This window comes from Microcebus murinus, chromosome 22, assembly GCF_040939455.1.
Source record: "Microcebus murinus isolate Inina chromosome 22, M.murinus_Inina_mat1.0, whole genome shotgun sequence".
Taxonomy (NCBI): Eukaryota; Metazoa; Chordata; class Mammalia; order Primates; family Cheirogaleidae; genus Microcebus; species Microcebus murinus.
Window position 1 is genome coordinate 35,049,943 of NC_134125.1, and position 7,755 is coordinate 35,057,697.

A 7,755-nucleotide genomic window follows, 5' to 3' on the forward strand; every position below is an offset into this window, starting at 1 on the left:
CGGGCGCTGAGGGTGGGGGTGACCCCCACCCCGGTCCGCCGCCGCGCTCCCAGAAAGGGGACAGAACAAGAGGCAAAAAAAAAAAAGCAGCAGCAGCCTACCGCACCCGGTATTCCCAGGCGGTCTCCATCCAAGTACTAACCAGGCCCGACCCTGCTTAGCTTCCGAGAACAGACGAGATCCGGCGGGCGCGTTCAGGGTGGTGTGGCCCTAGACGGTGGAAGGCGCCCCTGCCACGCTCAAGAAGCCGAGCCTCTCTGCGCTTCCCCGCCGCCTCCTCCCGCCCCAGGCCCCGCGCCGGGCCGGGACTGTTGAGTTCGCCGGCCGGGTCCGGCGGGCTCCGAGGGACAGGGGTGACGGGCGGGGCGGGGCGGGCCGGGGTGGGGAGCTGTCTCTCTATACACACCCACACACACTCACACTCACTCAACAAGATGCGATTCCACGGCTGGACTCGCCAAGGTGGAGACCTTCCAGCCCCCCTCCTCTCCTCGCCTGGCCTACTTCACCTACCAGCTGCCCAACCCCCAGCGCGTCCCCGCCGCCGCCACTGCTGACTGCGCACGCGCGGGGCTCTCGCCCTTTGACCCCAGCCAGGGGCCGCCCTCCCCGACAACCTCTTTCAGCTGCGCCCCCCCCAGCCCTGTGGGTGGGCTGCCCCCTATTCCCCCAGACCAGGGCCGGGGCACAGCGCAAAAGGGAGGGGAGCGAGTGTATGGGGCGTCTCTCTCTCTCTCACTCTCTCTCACTCTCTCTCTCTCTCTCTCTCTCTCTCTCTCTCTCTCTCTCTCTCTCTCTCTCGGGATGTGTCCCATGGGTGGGGTGGGGTGGCGTGGTTTGTGTGGCGCTGAAGAAATCAGTCCCCTCCATCTCCTACCACTGGAAAACGCCCAAGCCCTTGGAGAACTGCCCGCACCGCTACCGTGGGGGCCGGGACCCTCCTCTGTGTCCTCCTGTGGCCCAGTCCAAGGGGCCTGGGCCTGGCCGGGGCTGCATTGGACCCCGACCACCCTGGCGTGTGGACTCGCTAGAAATCGGCGATTAGATATTGGATTCCAGCTTCATTGAGGTCATTTCACTAATGAGTGCACCGGAAAGAGTTTCCTACTCCATCTGTGAGGGTGGTAACTGAAAGAGAATTTTAAAGCTGACAGAATAGGTGAGGAAAGGCATAGGAGATTTCCACACCCAGTAAGGAAGCCTTTCCCGAAATGGAAGAAAGAAACGAGCAAACAGAGACACCGGTAGCCCGCCCGGATCAGAGTCTGCCCCTGAGAGAAAGTACCCTGACCAGGTTCACCCGTGGGTGGGTGGCGAGCTAGCGGCATTCAGAAGAGCGAGGCCCGCAGTCTGTGCGGAAGACACCTGCACTCGGGTGTGTGTGGCGGCACAATTCACAAGCAGCTCAGATGTTAAACCAAGGAGAAGCCAGGGAGTTCCCAACGCCCCAGGTGTCCTCAGCCCACGACCGGCTGCTGTGAAAATGCGAAGCCCGGGTCCGGGTCTCAGAGCAGGACAACCAGGAGGTGTGATGTCCAGCCCGGGGTTCCCAGGAGGATCAGGCTGAAGCTTGGACTTGGCCTCAAAGTGTCCCCTCACCTGGCCACCCCCTTCCCCTTCCTGCTCCTCTACTCCTGGTGCCCCTCCACCCAGGGGCCAGACCTTAAACAGTCACCCGCAAGAGAATCCTGGTCCCAAAGAAGCCTTCTGGGGGACCCGTGCTGAGAGAGGTTGTGGGCATGGCCCGCTGGGGCTCTGCCCGACCCAGGGCTGGGAGATGCAACCTCCCAGCTCTGGGTCCCTGCAGGAAGTGTCGGCAAGAACAGGGCCAGTCCTCCAAAGGCCCAGGTGCAGGGAGCCCAGGCCGAGCAGCCTGTGGAAGAAGCCACATGCCGTGCCACCCCGGGAACACGACTGTAGGTCACGGCCCCTGCCACCTCCTCCTCCTCCTCCTCTCCCCGACATGGAGCAGGGCTCAGAGACACCTCAGACGCTGCTAGCAAAGTCCAAAGGGCATCAGTTGCTCCTCCAAAGCGCACCCCCGACCCCCAGCAGGCCGCGTTGTCCAGCCAGCCCCTGGGCCTCCCTGGGGTGCCCGGCACAAAAGTGCAGACACCCACCTGACTGGCAATATCAGCTTGAGGACGTTTCTGCCACTCTAAGGACCCGCAGGCCAGCTGGGCCTCCGGGCAGGACAGAGAGCCCCGGAATCCGACGCGGAGAGCTGGGTGTACGTCCCCACCAGGAGGCGGTCCCCACCTCCACGGCTCTCCCCTCGCGGGGAGCGGCAGCCGCAGGGCCTCAGAGAAGACACCGGGCTGGGCCCCCGCGGCACAGTGGGGGCACGTGCCCCGCCCGCGACTTAGCGAGGGCTGCGCGAGACTGCTGCGGCCGCCCGGCTGCCGGGTTCCTGGAGGGCTTCCTGGAAGCAGCGTCCACACCAAGCCCTCGGAAGGCCCAGGCGACGGAGGAGCCCGTCAGGCAGGGGCCGAGGTGGGGAGGAGCGAGTCAGGCAGGGGCCAAGGTGATGGGCCGGGCGGGGAGGAGCGTGTCACGCAGGGGCAGAGGACGGTGACAGGCCGGGCGGGGAGGAGCCGGTCAGGCAGGGGACGAGGACAGTGACGGGCCTGGCGGGGGAGGAGCGCCTCAGGCAGGGGCAGAGGAGACGGGCTGGGTAGGGGTCAGGGTTACAGTTAGGGCGCCATTCACAATCGCAAAGATGTGGAAGCGCCCCGAGTGCCCATCGATCCACGGGTGCATTAATAAAATGTGGCGCGTGGACACCACGGAGTGCCGTTCAGCTATGAGGAACAGCGGTGAGAGGGCACCTCTCGTGTTCTCCTGGCCAGAGCTGGAACCCGTTCCAGTAAGCCAAGTGTCCCAAGAACGGACACAAGAGCGCCACGTGCGCGCGCTCGCCAGCAGATTGGTAGGAACCGATGGACACCTAAGTGGACACAGAGGAATCGCCTTCATCGGGTGGGTGTCGGGCGGGCGTGGGCAGGGGATGGGCATGCACATCCATTAGGAATGGGGTGGGTGCGCACCAACCGGGGCATGGGCGCACTTGAAGCTCTGACCCGAGGGGGGAGGCGGGGACAGGGCGATGCAGCTGACCTTAACATTGGTACCCCCACCATACGCTGGGAGAAAATGAGAAATAAATGAATCAGAAAACGGGGGGGAGGGGGGCACGGGCAATACATGTCACCTCAATACGTGGACTCCCATGATCTGCTCAGAAAGAGAGAGAAAAGGAAATGTAATCATAGAGATAAGACACACCTTTTCAGAAAATGAATCCGAAAAGAAAAGTAAAATGAGGCCTGTGGAGCAGGTCTGCGTGTGACTCCGGATCCCCCAACATCCAGTGCCACCACCAAAGATTCCTACGTGTAGCCCGTAGAACCCCAAAAGCAACGGGATGAGTTCTGGTCACATACTCGCTCAAAATGACGTCCTGGAATTCTCCTGGAACTCCCTCCCCTCTCAGCCTCTCAAGGTTTCCTCCAGCGTGTCGGTTCCCACAGACCAGACCTTTGGTCTGACACCTGACAGTCCAGATGCCACGCGTGCTGCCGCGTGGCGGCGGTGTCACAGCTCGGGACAAGAGGAGGCCCCACGGTGCGGGCTGGGGCGCCAGGCACCGCGACGGGCGCTGAGGGTGGGGGTGATCCCCCTGACCGCCGCCGCGCTCCCAGAAAGGGGACAGAACAAGAGGCAAAAAAAAAAAAAAAAAAAAAAAAGCCTACGGCACCAGTATTCCCAGGCGGTCTCCCATCCAAGTACTGACCAGGCCCGACCCTGCTTAGCTTCCGAGACCAGACGAGACCGGGCGCGTTCAGGCCGGCATGGCCGGAGACGGCGGAGGGCGCCCCTGCCCCGCTCAAGAAGCCGAGCCTCTCTGCGCTTCCCCTCTCCGGGCCTGTTGCGTTCGCCGGCCGGGTCCGGCGGGCTCCGCGGGACTGGGGAGAGGGGCGGGGCGGCGTGGGGGGCTGTCCAGACACACACACACACACACACACACACACACACACACACGCGAGATGGGCCTCCACGGCTGGACCCGCCAAGGTGGAGACCTTCCAGCCCCCCTCCTCTCCTCGCCTCCTTCACCTACCTGCCCCCCACCCCCAGCGCGCCGCCCCTGCTGACTGAGCACACGCACGGGGCGCTCGACCTTTGCCCCCAGCCAGGGGCCGCCCTCCCCCACAAACCCTTTCAGCTGTGCCCCCCGCCCTGTGCGTGGGCTGCCGCCTATTCCCCAGGGCCAGGGCTGGGGCACAGCGCATGGGGGAGGGGAGCGAGTGTAGGGGCGTCTCTCGGGATGTGTCCCATGGGTGTGGTGGGGTGGGGTGGGGTGCTTTGGGGGGCTCTGAAGAAATCAATCCCCTCCATCTCCTCCCTCTGGAAAACCCCCAAGCCCTTGGAGAACTGCCCGCACCGCTACCGTGGGGGCCGGGACCCTCCTCTGTGTCCTCCTGTGGCCCAGTCCAAGGGGCCTGGGCCTGGCCGGGGCTGCATTGGACCCCGACCACCCTGGCGTGTGGACTCGCTAAAAATCGGCGATTAGATATTGGATTCCAGCTTCATGGAGGTCATTTCACTAATGAGTGCACCGGAAAGAGTTTCCTAAACCATCTGTGAGGGTGGCAACTGAAAGAGAATTTTAAAGCTGACAGAATAGGCGAGGGAAGGCATAGGAGATTTCCACACCCAGCAAGGAAGACTTTCCCGAAATGGAAGAAAGAAACGAGCAAACAGAGACACCGGTAGCCCGCCCGGATCAGAGTCTGTCCCTGAGAGAAAGTACCCTGACCAGGTTCACCCGTGGGTGGTTGGCGAGCTAGCGGCATTCAGAAGAGCGAGGCCCGCAGTCTGTGCGGAAGACACCTGCACTCGGGTGTGTGTGGCGGCACAATTCACAAGCAGCTCCAGATGTTAAACCAAGGAGAAGCCAGGGAGTTCCCAACGCCCCAGGTGTCCTCAGCCCACGACCGGCTGCTGTGGGAATGCGAAGCCCGGCTCCTTGTCTCAGAGCGGGACAACCAGGAGGTGTGATGTCCACCCCGGGGTTCCCAGGAGGATCAGGCTGAAGCTGGGACTTGGCCTCAACGTGTCCCCTCGCCTGGCCACCCCCTTCCCCTTCCTGCTCCTCTACTCCTGGTGCCCCTCCATCCAGGGGCCAGACCTTAAAGAGTCACCGCAAGAGAATCCTGGTCCCAAAGGAGCCTTCTGGGGGACCCGTGCTGAGAGAGGTTGTGGGCATGGCCTGCTGGGGCTCTGCCCGACCCAGGGCTGAGAGATGCAACCTCCCAGCTCTGGGTCCCTGCAGGAAGTGTTGGCAAGCACAGGGCCAGTCCTCCAAAGGCCCAGGTGCAGGGAGCCCAGGCCAAGCAGCCTGTGGAAGAAGCCACTTGCCGTGCCACCCCGGGAACACCACTGCAGGCCCCGGCCCTTCCCACCTCCTCCTCCTCCCCCCCCCCCCGCGCCCCCGCCCGACATGGCGCAGGGCTCAGAGACACCTCAGACTCTTGCTACCCAAAGTGCAAAGGGCATCAGTTGCTCCTCCAAACCCCCCGCCCAGCAGACCACGTTGTCCAGCCAGCCCCCGGGCCTCCCTGGGGTACCCAGCACAAAAGTGCAGACACCCACCGGACCCTCAATCTCAGTTTTTGGATGTTTTTGCCACTCTAAGGACCCGCAGGCCAGCTGGGCCTTCTGGCAGGACAGAGAGCCCCGGAATCCGACGTGGAGAGCTGCGTGTGGAGAGCTGCGTGTACGTCCCCATCAGGAGGCCGTCCCCACCTCCGCCGCTCTCCCCTCGCGGGGAGCGGCAGCCGCAGGGCCTCAGGGAAGACACCAGGCTGGGCCCCCACGGCACAGCGGGGGCACGTCCCCCACACGCGACTTAGGGATGGCTGCTCGAGACTGCTGCGTCCACCCTGCTGCCGGGTTTCTGGAGGGCTTCCTGGAAGCAGCGTCCACACCAAGCCCTTGGAAGGCCCAGGCGACGGGGGAGCCGGTCATGCAGGGGCCGAGGATGGTGACGGGCAAGGAGGAGCATGTCAGGCAGGGGCCGAAGACGGTGACGGTGACGGGCCGGGTAGGAAGGAGCCGTTCAGGCAGGGGCCGAGGACGGTGACGGGCCTGGCCGGGGAGGAGTGCGTCAGGCAGGGGCACAGGAGACGGGCGGGGTAAGGGTTAGGGTTACAGTTAGGGCACAATTCACAATCGCAAAGATGTGGAAGCGACCCGAGTGCCCATCCATCCAGGAGTGCATTAATAAAATCTGGCGCGTGGACACCACGGAGTGCCATTCGGCCCTGAGGAGCAGCGGTGAGAGGGCACCTCTCGTGTTCTCCCGGCCAGAGCTGGAACCCGTTCCAGTAAGCCAAGTATCCCAAGAATGGACACACGAGCGCCACGTGAGCGCGCTCACCACCAAATCGGTACGAACGGATGGACACCTAAGTGGACACAGAGGAATCACCTTCATCGGGTGGGCGTCGGGCGGGCGGGGGGAGGGGATGGGCATACACATCCATTAGGAATGGGGTGGGTGCGCACCGACTGGGGGATGGGCGCACTTGAAGCTAATGACCGGAGGGGGGAGGCTGGGAGAGGACAACGTACCCGACCTTAACATTGGTACCCCCACAATACGCTGGAACAACATGAGAGGTAAATGAATAAGAACACAGGGGGGAGGGGGGCACGGGCAACACATGTCACCTGGATACTTGGACTCCCATCAACTGCTTGAAAAGAGAGAGAAAAGAAAATGCAATAATAGAGGTAAGAGACACGTTTTAAAAATAATGAATCCGAAGAGAAAAGTAAAAGGAGGCCTGTGGAGCAGGTCTGGGTGTGACTCCGGATCCCCCAACATCAGGTGCCACCACCAAAGATTCCTACGTGGAGCCCATAGAACCCCAAAAGCAACGGGACGAGTTCTGGTCACGTACTCCCTCAAAATGACATCCTGGCCTTCTTCTGGAACTCCCTCCCCTCTCAGACTCTCAAGGTTTCCTCCAGCGTGTCGGTTCCCACAGACCAGACCTTTGGTCTGAGACCTGACAGTCCAGATGCCACGCATGCTGTCGCGTGGCGGCGGTGTCGCGGCTTGGGACAAGAGGAGGCCCCACGGTGCGGGCTGGGGTGCCAGGCACCGCGGCGGGCGCTGAGGGTGGGGGTGACCCCCACCCCGGTCCGCCGCCGCGCTCCCAGAAAGGGGACAGAACAAGAGGCAAAAAAAAAAAAGCAGCAGCAGCCTACCGCACCCGGTATTCCCAGGCGGTCTCCATCCAAGTACTAACCAGGCCCGACCCTGCTTAGCTTCCGAGAACAGACGAGATCCGGCGGGCGCGTTCAGGGTGGTGTGGCCCTAGACGGTGGAAGGCGCCCCTGCCACGCTCAAGAAGCCGAGCCTCTCTGCGCTTCCCCGCCGCCTCCTCCCGCCCCAGGCCCCGCGCCGGGCCGGGACTGTTGAGTTCGCCGGCCGGGTCCGGCGGGCTCCGAGGGACAGGGGTGACGGGCGGGGCGGGGCGGGCCGGGGTGGGGAGCTGTCTCTCTATACACACCCACACACACTCACACTCACTCAACAAGATGCGATTCCACGGCTGGACTCGCCAAGGTGGAGACCTTCCAGCCCCCCTCCTCTCCTCGCCTGGCCTACTTCACCTACCAGCTGCCCAACCCCCAGCGCGTCCCCGCCGCCGCCACTGCTGACTGCGCACGCGCGGGGCTCTC

General features: G+C 63.4%; 3 pseudogenes; all 3 read right to left on the reverse strand.

Moving 5' to 3' along the window:
• Positions 1 to 94: 94 nt before the first annotated feature.
• On the reverse strand, positions 95 to 216 carry LOC142863733 (uncharacterized; annotated as a pseudogene).
• A 3,529-nt stretch (positions 217 to 3,745) lies between these two features.
• On the reverse strand, positions 3,746 to 3,863 carry LOC142863677 (uncharacterized; annotated as a pseudogene).
• Positions 3,864 to 7,271: 3,408 nt separating this feature from the next.
• On the reverse strand, positions 7,272 to 7,393 carry LOC142863734 (uncharacterized; annotated as a pseudogene).
• Between the last annotated feature and the right edge of the window lie 362 nt (positions 7,394 to 7,755).